Below are 16,307 nucleotides of genomic sequence, written 5' to 3'. Positions count from 1 at the left end.
AATTTATATATTTTAAAATTTTTATTTATTATAAGTTTTAATTATAATATAATTTACATAAATTTAAAATATTTATTATCATTAATTATTATAGTTATATAAATAAATATTCATCCTGTGAAAACATAAATCAGCTTGTCCAATGCCTTGGTAGCAGACCCTGATAAACTATAGTAGTATAGTGTAGTTTTATCGAGCAGGTGGTGTGCACTCTTCAGACCCATGAAACGCAACAAAGCAACTGTCTTGACATTCGCTGAGAAATGCAAGGTTCTTCCTCTCTCTCTTTTCGCTTCAAATTTCATACCTTCCTTATCACAATGGCGTCATAAAGTTATTCACTTTCTGTATCATTTCAACCCATATAAGTTGCCTTGTTATGCATGCAGAATATATTGGCATCAAACTGGCAAGGTTTCCTTAATACTATCAAACCAGATGGCAAAGGAAGGTGTCCATTCCCCTCCTCTCCCCCCCCCCCCCCCCCCCCCCCCCCCCCTTCCCTTTTTCTTTTGCTTGCAAAAATTAACATGTTGTATAAAGTTCTCTCTCTCTTTTATGTGTCAAAAATTAAGGGCATGTGGTGTGATGATTCTGGTGCAGTATTAGTACTTTGCTAATGAATCATTGCTGTTTTTGCATGATTTCAACAGCAAGGGGAATATCCATACATCTAAGGTTAAGTACGTAGTTAGAAGGGGAGCCATACCTTTGGGTGCCAGAAAAGGATTTGCATAATGTGGTATGTTTGCTTCTTTCCCCCTGAAATGTATAAGGCTACCATCTAGTGGATGAAATCCTTTTTTTATTTTTTGGTGTGCTTATGAGAATGAGATTAGATGTGCTAGAAATCATCTGAATATATTGTATAGTTGCAAGGATGACACATTTGATTTTTGTTGTATGCAGAACACAATCATTGATGAGCGTGGTTCATTTGCTGTGAGCAGCCCCTATCCAGGTCCACTAGGAGTATTATTGAAATCATTGAAAAAGGTCGTGCATGGAATATATATGTTTTCTTTTGAAACTCCAATATTATCCTGTATGAGAAAATTTTTACACCCTAGCTTGATTCACTGTAAAAAGTAATAATAAAGGCTTTTGTCCTAATGGAGCCTGCTTTCTGTTTTTCATATAATTAGAAGAAATGAAGATATAAGCTAATTGGTTGTTTTATTCCCATGCTGCAGTACCAGCACGGATTGCTTTATCTGGGGATGTTCTTCCTCTTAAAGAAGATAAGGTAATGCTGCATCAATTTTGTATATGCTTGTCCTTTATCATAATATTAGCAAGTGACAACAGAATTCTGCATATTGCTGTAGAGTTGTTCTAGAGTTTTACTCAAGTTATTGATCTTTGTGTAGGCTAAGTCTCTTGCAGAAAAACTTCAGGAAGTCATACTATCTGAGAAAAAGCAATCAAAGAGTTCACTTGCACTGTTTCTGGTGTACTAAGTTCTAGTGCTAGTAGCAGTACATCACAAAGTGATAATCTTCAGGATCTATTGGGAGACAATGAAAGATACACAATATATAGATTTAAAACGAGGTAAGAGCTTGTATGTTTAAATCTATCTCTTAAATCTTGACCCCAAAAACATCTATATCTTCAATTGCTATTTCACTAGATGAAGGCAAAGCTCATCTTGTTCTAGCATCTAGGTTGACTCTTGCACCAATCCTGAACAGTTGTCCATGTACAAGTTTACCATGTGGAATATCAATTTGTTATATAACATATACACTCTCATCGTGGGAGGGAGAATGAGCATAATCACTGTTTTGTTTCCTTCTGTGAAGCTTTTGGTTTTACAATTTTCAAGTTGATAAAGTTTTGGTGAATTGGCAATACTTGGTTTTGAGTCTTATGACACTCAAGTAATGGTTACTGTGAAAGAAATTAGAATTTAAAAACCTGTAAAAGGGTCTAATATGTTGCGTTGGAGGATTGGCCATGATCTTGTACTGTATGCATCTGCTAACAGGGCTTTTACAGAAGTCATTTATTTAGAAAGTTTTCCTGAATTAATCTTCAGAAAAATTTTCTCATCCTGCATTCGATAGAGTATGATCAGGACCATCATTAAACTACAAAAGAAGTTAAGAAATCTTATTTTCGGGAGTTGGGTTTTTAAGGGGAAGGGAAGAAGGGGAAAATATTTTATTTTTAAATTAAGTGAATTTTATATGTTTATAAATATAAACAAAAAATCAATACAATAAATTCTTGTTAATCTGTCTTTTTTTTCTTTTATTTAAAAAAAACACAAATTTTAAATTATTTATCTGAAATAAAAATTTGTCCTCCCCTCCAAAACCTAACTTCCAACATACCTCTAAATCTCTGTTGCATCTAATCTAAGAGTTTAATGCATAGATCTTGCACATTTGTTGATGGCCTCGGAGGCACCTTTGATGTGGATATTGAAGATTTGGAAACATCCAAAGCTGATCCATTAGGTAAATACCTGGTTTGTAAATCCATACAAGTAGTATCTCTTATTTGTGTAACAGAAGATTCACATGTCTTGTATGTTTCTTGTTTAGCATCATTTTCAGCAAAGATTGTTGATGGGATTTGTTAAACAAGTGGCCTCAATAACTTAAGAGGGAGGGGGGAGGGGGGCTGAATTAAGTTTAAAAAATTCCCCTAACAAATTTTAATTCTCTCTTTAAAAGAAATATGCAGACTTAATAAGCAATGAACAATTAATTTTATTTTGCACATTTAAAGAAGCATCAAATTAATTGTTCATTACTTATTAAGTCTGCATATTTCTTTTAAAGAAAGAATTAAAAATTGTTAGGGGAATTTTTTAAACTTAATTCACGCTCCCTCTTAAGTTATTAAGGCCACTTGTTTAATAGGATTAACCAAAATAAGGCTAGATTGGATATCTTCATACCACAGGGTCAAGATATGTAATGTATGTCTATCCTTCTTGACTCTTATGGTAGAACTTCTATTGTTTCTTTTGGTTTGCTGGTTTTGTCTGTGCACCTTTGATGAACTCTAAATTATGTTCTCTGTGAAGGTTTCTCGCTAGGCGAGGTATGAGGAAGGATCATTGTACACAACCTTCCTCTTGCATATGCAAAGAGGCTGACAGGCTGTTTCCAGATTCAAGCCCATGATCAGCCTATCACCAAGGCACAACTTTACCGTTGCGCCTAGACCAGCCTATCTTAACAACATCAAATTAAAACCATGAAATAGTATCAACTATCCGATGACTAAGTTGACAGTGCTTACACATGTAGAGCCTATATCTTACTATACGTTAGAAATTCCTCTGCTTTTATGTTCTTGTAATATAATTTTAAGAACTAACGAATTCACCTCAAGTGTTGAATTAAGGATACATATATTACATCCATTGATCGCAAGGGATTTGATGTCCTGGCAAAAGTTACCAGTCCAGTTTTGAAGGATGGTATTGGTGGCTACCAATGGAAAGAATTCAGGTTCATGTTCAAGGAAGAGGCAAATAATGTTGAAATGTTCTGTAGTCAAGTAGTCGAAATGGAAAAGGAGGTCATCAATAAGGTTTCAACCTCTAGTGGACTAAAATAGAAATGATAAATACCTTGGTTGGATCTATTTTTTTGTATTATTTTTTTTTTATCAGCTATAGGTATGGCAATCACTCATGCAAGAGACTGCACATCTTGATTGTATAATGCAGTCTCAACTATTAATTTTACCCTTAGGCCCATACAAGCTTGGCTTGTTAAACTACTCTTTTACAAACTTGATAAGCTGATTTAGATTTATGTATGAGTACGTCTTGATGGAGAGGTCGGGATTTTAAAAACTGCAGCCCATGTTTTCTGAAATTATAGCTGTGTAATTGTAACCAAGATTTTGTTAAGTCCTGACAATCTCATATAGACCCCTGGTTGTACATAGACCTCTTTGTAAATCTTACAGTAAATTAACTTGGAGGAGTCTTTGGTGTATTTTGACATACTGACATGGTGTAACATATTGTATGCTCCCTCTCAAGTTGTGAACATTCCCACGAGTTTGATTTATGTATGAAAATTAAGTGGACAATGTTGATAGTCGAAGCAAACATATGCATTTAGAATATCTGCAAACTAACTGTGATGCTACTAAATTGATTATTGTCATTGAAAGTGTCACAAATAAAGGAAAACTGAGCTGTTGGCTACAGTTGTTTGCTGATTTTTCAATTCTAACAATAATGCTATCAACAGAAAGGGAATATTATTATTATTAAGTGCTTGAATTAAATCCGTCCCTCCCCTTATACTGGCCGTGGCCATTTAATCAAAACCAATATTTCTCGAGCCTTATTTATGTAATTATGTCACACTTCATATAGGATCAATGCTACGTTAGCACTCTTGTGAACGAGGAATCAAACAAAGCAAATGTAGTCACTGTAAAAAATTTACACCGTCCAAATGACAATTCATAATTATGATAGTGTAAAAAAAATTGTATTATTAATATATTCTAAATATTATTTTAAATATTTCACTATTTTTATACTTTATAATATGAATTCAATATAAAAACACATAATATTTTTCTTTTTTGAATAATCCAAAACTATACCTGTAGAAAAAGTGACAACCAGAATCAGCCAGCAAATAATGAAAGTAAATCAAGAACTAAGTTAAAAAAAATAAAGAAAAGTGTAAATAAATAGCTTCAACCAATTCAAACTTTGCCATTGCATCCGCAAACAATTATAATATGAAAGTGTTGGAATTACAACATTGTATGGGTAGTTGTTCCATCAAAGAATAGTTATTAATGTACCTAGTTAGTCACATATTCATGTATCTAGGAATTCACATGCATGTACATAGGTACTATAAATTCATTAATATTCTTGTAAATTTCAAATTGTATTTACTCCCTAAGTCTATATAAATATAGATCAGCTGAGTGGGTTAAGCACTTAAACATTTCACAACCTCTAGTCTCTTCAATATGGTATCAGAGCCACCATGTTTGTTCTTTAAAGGTTTATGCATCTGGTCAGCAGAACATAAAGTCCCGTCTTTGTCCCTTTGTTCAAACAGCAACCTCAATATCCAAAAGTCCCTTCCACCGATTAGACAACTCTTTGACAAGTGTTGAAATGGTTTTAGACTCTCAGAAAACTGATGGTTCTATCTTCTCTATCTCTGAAACACCAACAATCACTTTAGAAAAATTGAATTGAAAAAATTATTTAACATGGTCAGCCTCTATTGAACTTTGGTTTCTTGGCCAAGGTTATCATGAACATCTAGAGCAATCCTTATAAAAGATTTTAGAAGACAAACGTGAGTAGTGGAAGAAACTTGATTATCAGCTTTGTGCTCTCTTGTGGCAGTCTATTGATCCAGCTATATTGACAGATTTCAGAGCCTTCAAAACTTGTTATTCTTTCTGGAATATGGCACATAGTGTTTTTGCTAATGATATTCAACAATTGTATGATGCTACTCAGAAATTGGTCATTCTTAAACAAACTGATCATGACATGGTTGCCTATGTTTCAAAAGCCCAATCTGTAGTGGAAGAGTTAAAATTATCATTGGAAGCCGATAAACTTGAAGACATAAAGATGAAACTTGCTAATCTATATACGGTGTTGGTACTACGTGAGATGCATCCAGATTTTGATCATATTCGTGACCAAGTCTTAATTGGCCAAAAAGTTCATTCTCTAGAGAATTTAATTACTCGGCTCCTTCGAGTCCCCTCACCAAAAATAGGAGGAAATTCAGTTGAAAGTATTGAAACTTCTGCCATGGTATCTAATCGAGAGGGACGAGGTGATCATGGAAATCGAGGAGGATAAGCTGGAAGAGGAGGTCGCCCTCAATGTTCTTACTGTAAGAGAGTGGACCACACATAAGACACTTGTTATTCTATTCATGGATTCCCCAGAAAATCGTTGAATATTTCAAAGTCTGAAACATCGGAGATAAAGTTTTTGGAGGCTGACTATCAAGAGTATCTCTAGCTAAGAGCCGCCAAGGAATCTCAAACATCATCTGCTATAAGTGGTCATAACTCCACTGCTTGCATTTCCCAATCTGATAATAATCAAAGTCCATGGATAATTGATTCAGGTGCTTTTGATCACATTGTTGGTAATAGTTCTTTATTTTCATCCCTCTCTCCTTCTAAAATTCCTTGTTTCATTACTTTAGCCGATGGTTCTAGAGTTACGGCAATAAGAATCAGCCATGTATCACCCATTTTTTCTTTGTCTTTAAACTTTGTTTTGTTGATACCTGGTTGTCCTTTCAATATAATACCTGGTTGTCCTTTCAATATAATATCTCTTACCTGGTTGTCCTTTCAGTAACATTTGATGCTAACTCCTTTGTCATACATGAATGTGGTACGGGTCAGACGATTGGCGTAAGACATGAATCTCATGGTCTTTATTACCTCAAGCCTAATCTTTCTTGGGTTTGCAGTGCTGCCACATCACCAAAGATCCTTCATGAACATTTGGGACACCCACATTTATCTAAATTAAAAATAATGGTTCTGAGTCTTGAAAAAATAAAGGACCTATTTTGTGATTCATGTCAACTAGGAAAGCAGGTTCATTCTTCTTTTAGGCATGTTGAAAGTCGTGTTGATTCCCCTTTTTCGGTTATTCACTTTGATATATGGGGTCCTAGTCGTGTTTCGTCTATGGGTTATAGATATTTCATTACTTTCATTGATGAATTTTCTCGATGTACTTGGGTTTTCTTAATGAAAGAACAATATAAAATTTTGTCCATTCTCACTTCTTTTGTTAATGAAATTAAAACTCAGTTTGGTAAGACAATTAAGATCCTTAGAAGTGATAATGTGAAAGAATACTTTTCTTCTACTATTTCTTCTTTTTTGCCAACGCAAGGCATTCTCCATCAGTCCTCTTGTCCTCATACTCCTCAACAGAATGGCATTGCCAAAAGAAAGAATAGGCATCTTGTTGAGACTGCTCGGACATTATTACTTCATGCCAATGTACATGTCTGACATTGGGGTGATGCAGTTTTGACAACTTGTTTTTTGATAAATCGGATGCCTTCTTCCTCTATTAAAAATAAAATACCACATTCCATTTTGTTTCCTAAAGAACCATTGTTTCATGTTGATCCACTTATTTTTGGATGCACCTGTTTTGTTCATAACTTGTCTCTAGGTCTTGATAAGCTTGTTGCTCGAGCCATCAAATGTGTTTTCCTTGGATATTCCAAATTACAAAAAGGTTACCGATGTTACTCTCCTATTCACAATCGTTTATATCTCTGCAGATGTAACATTTTTTGAAGAAAAACCATACTTTTCTCCCTCTATGGTTGAGTCCAATACTCTTCAAGAAGTTTTTCCTATTCCCTATCTTGGTCCATCACCTTCTTTGCAAGAATCAGAGTCAACTGTAGATTCTACCATAGATATTCCTAATAATCCTCCACTTGAGCAAACTCAAAGATCACCCATCGTATATCAACCTCGTCCTCGAATTCTTGTCGTAGAACTTGAAGGTAATGAAAGACCAGTTGAATCATGCCCTAGTCCAACGGACAACCCGACCATGGACCTACCCGAAGAGAATCTTGACTTGCTCATTGCTCTTAGGAAAGATACTCGATCTACACGTAATCCTTATCCTATTTATAACTTCTTAAGTTATCATCGTCTCTCATATTTGTACCATTCTTTTGTTTCCTCTTTATCTTTTGTTTCTCTTCCTAAAAATCTTTGTGAAGCACTTGATCATCCAGGATGGCGACAAGCCATGATTGATGAAATGCAGGCTTTGGAGCATAATGGTACTTGGGAGCTGGTTCCTTTTCCCCCAGGCAAGAAACATGTTGGTTGTCAATGGGTATATGCTATAAAAGTTGGGGCCAATGGACAGATTGATCGCCTCAAAGCTCGATTGGTAGCCAAAGGCTATACCCAGATTTATGGCCTAGATTATGTAGAGAAATCTTGTTCCTCCTTAATAGGAATGGTAGTATTCCTTAGAATCAATACAGTCATGACATCTCCAGCAGTTTCCAAACCCAAAGACAATGGGGTAAAATCCAAAAGCAACAAATCTTGAACCTTCTCATTTCCTTCACCACTCAATATAGTTGCCTGGACAGCAACTCCATAAGCAGCGACTTCATTGGGGTTAATGTTCTTGCATAGATCTTTCCTATTGAAGAAGTCTTGCAACAACTGCTGAACTTTAGGAATCCTTGTAGAGCCACCAACGAGGACAACATCATGAACGGTGATCTTGCTCATCTTTGCTTCCCTAAGACACTTCTCCACAGGCTCCATACATTTCCTAAAAAGGTTCATGTTGAGCTCCTCAAACCTAGCACGAGTGATGGTTGAATAGAAGTCAATGCCCTCAAACAGAGAATCAATCTCAATAGTGGTCTGAGCAGTGGATGAGAGTGTCCTCTTTGCTCTCTCACAAGAAGTTCTTAACCTTCTCAAGGCTCTTGGGTTTCCAGTAATCTCCCTCTTGTTCTTCCTTTTGAACTCTTGTACAAAGTGGTTCACCATTCTATTATCAAAATGGTGAAGAAAGAAACATCAAAGGTGCCACCTCCAAGATCAAAGATCAAGACATTCTTCTCACCAACACTAGTGGCTTTCTTGTCTAGTCCTAATGCAATTGCAACAACAGTTGGCTCATTTATTATTCTCATAACATTGAGGCCAGTAATGACACCAACATCTTTGCTGGCTTGACGCTGAGAATCATGGAAGTAAGCAGGCACAGTAACAAAGGCATTCTTCACAGTCGACCCAAGGTAAGCCTCTGCAATCTTCCGCATCTTTGTTAGGACCATAGAGGAGATTTCCTCAGTAGAAAATTGCTTTTCCTTACCCTTGTAATTGACACCAATCATGGGTTTCTCACCAGCACCAGCAATAACCTTAAATGGCCACAACTTCATATCACTATGAATAGAAGGGTCGCTAACTCTCCTACCAATCAACCTCTTGGCATCTGCAAAATAACAACCCCCAATCATCAACAATCATACCAAACATCAACTTACAAATCACACACCACATTAAAATAAAAACCTTCTACACTATAAACATACAAAACAGTGAAACAACTATTTCATATGATTAAAAAAAACTATTCTTAATTGATGTATATTAAAAGAATTGATATTTTATAAATAATTTCCCCAACATATGCATTAGCTCATTTTAATAAAATAATCTAAGATTTTAAAAAAACGGTCCACGCTGACCACAATGTCATCAAGGTTCTTCCGAGATTGTGGTCCGTAATTTTTAACAAAATCAAAGAACGCACCAAAATTATACTAATTTAAACACCTTTATATCATTTTACATTTCTTTTAGCTAATATGAAAAAGAAAGACTAACCCTAACTCATGTTTGGTTGAGTTCAATTTGGATGAATAATGTTGTATAACCAAACTACACACTACTGGTAAAAAATGTGAACACAATTAGGTAAGATATTTTTAAATTTCTGGACCCGTTTGTATTATTCAAACTGGAAGATGAATCACATCTATATAGGAAATACGAGAATAAAAAAATGTCCCACCTCCACGCAAATCGTGGGTGGTTTCCTAAATTTTAACTCTCACTCCCTAAAGAATAGGTCAACTTAATACTTGAAAACAAAAAATAGAAACTAACAAAGTTATTTAATTGCTAACATTCCCTCCCTTAAACTAGATGCCAAAAAAAACATTTAGTTTACTTCTGATGCTTCAATCATGCCCAACATGCTTCTAAGGTTTAAGAACTGTTCCCATTTGAGTGGCTTAGTCATTATGTTAGCCAATTGATTCTGAGTGCTGCAGTAACTCATCTTGATGCTTCCTTCCATGAAATACTGGATTTTCATACAACTGAATAGCTGAATTGATATCACATAAAACTAAAATATTTTTTTGTTCCTTGAAACCAAAGGTCTCCAATATTCTTTTAATCCAGATACATTGACATGCACAGGATGCAACGGCTATGTACTCTGCTTCTGTTGTAGACAATGTTACCATTGGCTGCTTCTTGGAAGACCATGAAACTGCTCCGGCTCCTAATGAAAACACAAATCCAGACGTGTTCTTCCTATTCTCTATGTCTCCAGCAAAATCATTGTCTGTATAAGCAACTATTTTTGTGTTTTCCTCTTTCTTGTAGAATATCCCAAATTCAGTAGTGCCTTTTAGGTACCTCAAAATTCTTTTGGCTGCAAACAAGTGAGTTTTTGTGGGATTAGCCATGAATCTGCTGATTAAGCTGACTCCATACATCAAGTCTAGTTGGGTTGCAGTCAAGTACATAAGGCTTCCAACTACTTGTTTGAATAATGTAGCATCCACTTTAGTCCCTGCATCATTACTTGACAACTTTGTTCCTGGAACAATCGGATTCTTGACTGTATTACAATCCTTCATGCCAAACCGAGATAACACCTCCTGAGCATACTTCCTTTGACATATAAAAATTCCATGTGCATTCTGCAAAATTTCAACTCCAAGAAAATACCGCATCCTCCCTAGATCAGTCATGTCAAATTTCGACATCATGGAGCTTTTAAAATCATCACACATATTCCCATAATTTCCAGTGTATATTAAATCATCTACATATAGCTCACAATTAAAATTTTACCTCCTTTTGTTGATTTTGTAAACAATGTATGTTCACAAAAACATCTTTCAAATCCATTTCGCACAAAGTATGCTTCTATCTTGTTGTACCAGGCTATTGGTGCTTGTTTGAGCCCATACAGTGCTTTTCTCAACTTGTACACCTTATCTTCTTTACCCTTCTTCATAAATCCAACTAGCTGCTGTACATATATCTCTTCTTTGAGCTCTCCATGAAGAAATGTACTTTTCACATCCAACTGAAAAATGTTCCAGCCATATTGTGCAGCCATTGAAAGTATTATGTGTATAGTGTCTAGTTTGGCAACTGGTGCAAATACCTTTGTGTAGTCCACTCCTCAGTGTCATATTCTTCATTTTCCCCCCAGTTAACAATGTCTTGTTGATTTTCTTCTTCATTCTACTCCCAATTCCAATTCTTTTGTCCTTTAAAGATTGCATCTTTGCTGATTATAATCTTTCTGTTGACTGGATCAAATAATCTGTATGCCTTGGATTCATCACTGACACCAAACAAAACACATTGCTTACTCTTGTCATCCAACTTAAATCGTTGTTGGTCTGGTGTATGAACATGAGCTAGGCAACCAAATACCCAAAAATAATCAACAAAAGGTTCCACTCCACTCCATGCTTCATCAGGGGTTTTGTCCTGCACTACTGCTATGAGACTTCTATTCAGAATGTGAACACACCATTTTGTTGCTTCTGGCCAAAATTTTTTGGGAACCTGTCTCCCAATCAGCATTGAGTGAACCATATTCATGATGGTTATATTTTTCCTTTCAATAACCCCATTCTACTGGGGAGTGTAGGTAGAGATCAATTGTCTCCTTATGCCTTGGTTTCTACAAAATTCTTCAAACACCTTGGAAGTAAATTCTCCTCCCCTATCTGTTCGTAAGCAGATAATGCTTTCTCCAACCTTTTTTTCAACCAGTGCTTTGAAACTTTTAAAGAAAGAAAGAGTTTTTGATTTCTCACTCAAAAAATATACCCAAGTTTTACGTGATAAATCATCAATAAAACTCAGGATATATCTCTTGTTACTGCTTAATGTTGGCTGAATAGGCCCGCATATGTCAGCATGAACAAACTGTAGCTTCTTTGATGCTCTCCATAGAATTTTCTTTGGCATTGCATTTCGGTGTTGTTTCCCTGCTAGACAATGTGCACAAATATTTCTGGGAGTTGTGATAGAAGACAACCTTTTCACCATTTGTTTAGAGAGAAGAGTTTTTAAGCCATCATAGCTTAAATGTCCTAGCCGATTATGCCATAGTTGAGAATTATCCTCTAAATCCACCTGAAGACGTGTTGTAGTTTCCGCTCCCATAGTTGCTGTCGGCACAAACATTATGTTTCCACTCATGTTTACTTCCATGATCAGGCCTCTCTTAGGATGAACAACATTGCACTTCTTGAGTTCAGGAACATAATATACATGTGTGATTACATGTATAATCCCATTCACAACCATCTGAACACTACCTTTCCCCTTCACAACTATGTGAGTATCATTACCAAGCCTTACTTTGTGCCGAAAGTTCTCATCTAATTCTGAGAACCTCTCCTTGTTACTACTCATGTGGTTGCTGCATCCTGAGTTTAGAAACCACTCATCCTTCTTCCCTTCTTTGTAGTCTACGAAGGTCATTAACAAGATCTCATCCTCTTGTTCCTCTTTATCTTCCATCTCAGCATAATTTGCTTTCTTCTCCACACAGGACAATCATATTGAAAGTTTCCAAGCTTGTGGCATTTGAAGCATTCAACCTCAGCCTTGTTGAATGCCTGTCTTCCCCTTCCTCTGCCTCAGAAAGACCCTTTACTTCTCCCTCTTCCACTACCTCTTCCACTTTTCTCATCAGCCACAATCTACATGACCTGCTCCTCTTCTGCTGGAGACATCATTCTCTGCTCGTGAACCAATAGACTACTTTGTAGTTCGTCTATTGTCATGGTATCCATGTTGTTGGGTTCTTCAATAGGGCACACCACGTAGTTAAACTTCGTTGTCATAGATCACAAAATTTTTGCAGTTATGACACTCTCTTGCATATTTTCTCCACATGCTTTCATACTTTTGGCTATTTTCAACGCCCGAGAAAAGTATGAATTCATTGACTCTCCCTCTTTCATTTGTAGCATCTCAAAGTCTTTGTGTAAGGCTTGTAGCTGCGCTCGTTTCACCCATGTTGAGCCCTGGAACTTCTACTTCATTGAATCCCATATATTCTTAGACGTCTCATCATTTAGAATAATGTCCAGAATTTCTCTATCAATTGCTTGATAAAGATAATTCTTTATCTTCAAGTCCTTCAGTTGATGTTCTTCCATCAACTTGATTTCTACTTTTGATGCGTTTGCTTTGTCTGGAACAGTGGAAATTCCATGTTCTACCAAGTGCCAATATTCCTTTGATTGAAGGAAATTCTCTATTAACTTTGCCCAGTGATCTTAATGCCCATCAAATTTTGGAATTGCAGGTTGTACGTATTTAATGGATTCCACCATTTCTCAAGGTTTCGTCTAAACACTCACACTCACAGGTGTTTTCTCTCACTCTCACTCGGTTGTTTTGGTTCAGGCCCCTGTGAAGGAGCTCTGATACCAAATTGTGAACACAATTAGGTAAGATATTTTTAAATTTTTGTACTTGTTTGTATTATTCAAACTGAAAGATGAATCACATCTATATACGAAATACGAGAATAAAAAAAAATTGTCCCACCTCCACGCAAATCGTGGGTGGTTTCCTAAATTTTAGCTCTCACTCCCTAAAGAATAGGTCAACTTAATACTTGAAAACAAAAAACAGAAACTGACAAAGTTATTTAACTGCTAACAAAAATGAGGTTAATGATGACAATAGTAATAATAAAGTTGGATAAAATGCAAAAGGCCTGTTAAAAATCTAGGTTAAATTATCGGTATCGGTGAAGGCAACATAAGAGGGTGTGGTACGGTTGCCCTGATCGTTGGTGATGATTTTGACGCAGTGGTGCTACTAGACTCCGACGCATAAGTAGGTGGTGCCAAGGTCGATTTCGATGGTGGGTCCCACTTCTTTTCTGGCCATTTCTTTTTAGTAACTTTAACTTGCTTCTATGAATGAATGAATGAATGATTGAATGGAACAAGTGAGCTATATATAGGTTTTAGAGAGACTATGTCTAGAACTAGAATATCCTATTCTTACATGGGGCCCTCAACTTAACTAATTCCGCTTTTCATTTGCCTCTTTGCTCATTCCTTCTCTTCTCTTACCATTTTGAATCGTTCGTTCTGCCTCTTCATTCCACCAAACCAAACCCACTCAAAATTGTTTAAGACTTGTTGCTTATCACTACTAGCTTTGGGTTTAATAGGCCTAATCCACTCAAAATTCTTCTTTTTTGTTTTAAAAACAAGAGTAGAAATGAAAGTTATAACAAAAAAAAATTGAATATTTTAAATCTTGAAACAAACACATTGGTAGTCTTTTGTTTTGTCAAAGGAACATTCATTGCAAATGCCATTGAAAATGTCCAATGACATATATAAACATGAGTTTACAATAAATAAACAATAACAAATCATACACATGCTTAAAGTTAAACAGTTTTAAAAAACTAATAAACTAACCATCAACATTAACCTTTAAAAAACATAGCTAAAAATATTAATAATCTTGATATTACAAATTACAAATATCATGAAACTGAAAGAGATTTTTTTTTCTTCTTAGGTTAAAACTCAACTGAAAATGTTTTGGGTATTACTTAACATACCTCATTATTTGTTTTTGTGTGTCCCTAATGCATTTAACATGCACCAAAACAAATAATTAGCAAGTGTTTTTTAGGTTGAAGCAAGTATCTCAGTACCTCTTGTTGGAGCCAAGGCCTTTTTCTTAAGGTTTTCTCAAGAGGCAAGGCCATTTTCTAATCAAGCCCATTTACACACAGTAGTTGGGGTGTTGCTAGGTGCACCCAACAATTTTTTTAAATGGCAAGAATGCCTCTGGCTTCTTTCTTCATTGTAAACATTTTTTCCCGAAAATGCACCGTACGCCATTTTTGTTGCTTCTATTTCTCTCGTTTTCTGTTTTTGGTGCGGCATTGTCTCCGGTTCATCGGTTCATTGTGAATGGTTAGGTGCGGTGAAGGTGAAGCTACTGGTGTTGAGCGTTGCGGTGGTCTTCGATGACATACGAGGTACGTAGATGGTGGTGCCTTTGTCGGGGACGTATGGATCAGTTACGGATTAACTTGATCTGTAATAGATTTACGGATCAACTTGATCCGACAGTTGTTATGGGACACGTACGCATCAACTTGATCCGTAAGTCACTTACGAATCAACTTGATCCATAAAAGACTGACGGATCAAGTTGATCCGTACGTGTTTCAAATCAGCTGGCGGATCAAGTTGATCCATAAATCTATTACGGATCAAGTTGATCCGGAAGTTACTTATGAATCAAGTTGATCCGTAAGTAGGTTGATAAAATCCTATTACGGATCAAGTTGATCCGTAAGAGTAATGTTTTTTAAAATTTTATGGTTTTTTAATTAAGTTTCATTTTTTTAATTATTAATTTGTTTGTATGGTCATTTTTTATTTAAGTTGGTTAGATGGACAAAGATCAGTGGATGTATGAAAGTATAATGTCTGAAGAAGCGGATATGGATTATCAAAATAAAGAAGCATGTGGTGTGAATGAACCACATGTTGATTGTTTCAATGTGTTCAATACTTCTCAGGTTATAATGTTCATGTTTGTGAGTGATTTAATAAAATGAATACTGGTAGAAAACTTAAATTATGTGGATTGCTTTGTAGGTGTTTGACAGCCGAGAGGATGTTTTGCGGTAGGCTTGATCCGTTGCTCATGAATACGGATTTGTGGCGGTGATTATAAGGTCGGACACAAACACAGGTAGTAGAGGAAGGACTTCGTTTGTGTTAATTGGCTGTGAAAGGAGTGACGGGTATAGGTGTAGGAAAAAATAATTTATCAGAAGAGACACTGGGAATAGGAAATGTGGGTGTCCCTTCAAGCTTCGTTGCAAGCCAGTGGTTGGAGGAGAAGGCTGGATGGTGAAGTTGATTTGTGTAGTGCATAATCATGAATTGGCCAACTTATTAGTTGGACATCCATATGCAGGGCAATTGACTAAAGCTGAAAAAACAGTTATTGCTGATATGACGAAGTCCATGGTGAAGCCAAGAAACATTCTGCTGACTTTGAAGGAACACAATGCCAATAGTTGTACGACCATTAAACATATATACAATGCAAGAAGTGCATTTCGTTCTTCCATAAGAGGAAGCGATATTGAAATGCAACATCTGATGAAGCTTCTTAAACGTGATCAGTATATTCATTGACACAGAATAAAGGATGAAGACGTTGTTCGTGATATCTTTTGGTGTCTGTTGGATCAAGTGGCCTCGGAATAATTAAGAAGGGGGAGGTTGAATTAATTATTAATGTGTCCTGACTAAAGGAATCTATTTTAGAATGAAAGGAATCTCTTTTAGAATGAAAGGAATCTGTTTTTGAAATTCATGCCATGGTCACATATTTATAGTCATTTGATGACTCAAGTTAAAGTTTGTGACTCTAGGAAATTTCTTTAAAACTAGTCACTTTAAAAGTTGTGACTC

At 35.9% G+C, this 16,307-nt stretch overlaps 2 pseudogenes; one reads left to right on the top strand and one right to left on the bottom strand.

Annotated features, from left to right (window-relative positions):
- The first annotated feature begins 115 nt into the window (after positions 1–115).
- On the top strand, positions 116–3,970 carry LOC114385235 (annotated as a pseudogene).
- Positions 3,971–7,959: 3,989 nt separating this feature from the next.
- LOC114385213 lies at positions 7,960–13,734 on the bottom strand (annotated as a pseudogene).
- Between the last annotated feature and the right edge of the window lie 2,573 nt (positions 13,735–16,307).

The sequence above is a fragment of the Glycine soja genome, chromosome 2, assembly GCF_004193775.1.
Source record: "Glycine soja cultivar W05 chromosome 2, ASM419377v2, whole genome shotgun sequence".
Classification (NCBI taxonomy): Eukaryota; Viridiplantae; Streptophyta; class Magnoliopsida; order Fabales; family Fabaceae; genus Glycine; species Glycine soja.
This window is presented reverse-complemented; position numbering and strand designations above follow the sequence as displayed.